This window comes from Limulus polyphemus, unplaced genomic scaffold, assembly GCF_000517525.1.
Source record: "Limulus polyphemus unplaced genomic scaffold, Limulus_polyphemus-2.1.2 Scaffold488, whole genome shotgun sequence".
Lineage (NCBI taxonomy): Eukaryota > Metazoa > Arthropoda > Merostomata > Xiphosura > Limulidae > Limulus > Limulus polyphemus.
Window position 1 is genome coordinate 113,396 of NW_013666098.1, and position 738 is coordinate 114,133.

The window sequence follows — 738 nt, forward strand, 5'->3', positions numbered from 1 at the left end:
TATTTCCATGGTTATCCCTTCAGGCTTGTTGCCAGGTACACTGCTTTCTGCTCCTCTGTCCATCCATTCATTTCTGTCAGTAGCTCAAATTGTACTCTGTATTCTTCCCATGGTGCCTTCCCATCGAACTCCTGTGACTTCCTTCGTACTAGATCAACCCTATTGCTGACACTCATGTCTGGAATGTGACTTCTGACAGGACTGAAGATGTCTGCATTAGGGTTTAGCTGTGGGGTCTGGTAGGGCTTCCTATTGTCTGAGGTTGATGGCTAATATATCCTCCTTGTGTAAAAGACATTAAATCATCCTTTAATGCATTTAATTCACTTTGAAATTTACTAATGTTTTCCATTTGTACTTCTTGCCACTATTGTTGACTTTTCTGTAGTTGCTGCTGACTTTCCTGCAACTGTTGGAGACTTTCTTCCTGTTTCCTTTCTTATTCCAGTTGCCACTGTTGTAATCTCTCTTGTTTATTTTCTTTTTCATCCAACAATTGCTGTAATCTCTCTTCTTGTTTCTTTTCTTTATCCTCCAACAACTGCTGTAATCTCTCTTCTAGTTTCTTATCTCGTTCTTCTTGTTTCTTTTCTTTTTCCTCCAACAACTGCTGTAATATCTCCTCTTGTTTCTTTTCTCGTTCTTCTTGTTTCTTTTCTTTTTCCTCCAACAACTGCTGTAATCTCTCCTCTTGTTTCTTTTCTCGTTCTTCTTGTTTCATTTGCTGTTCTTGTATTG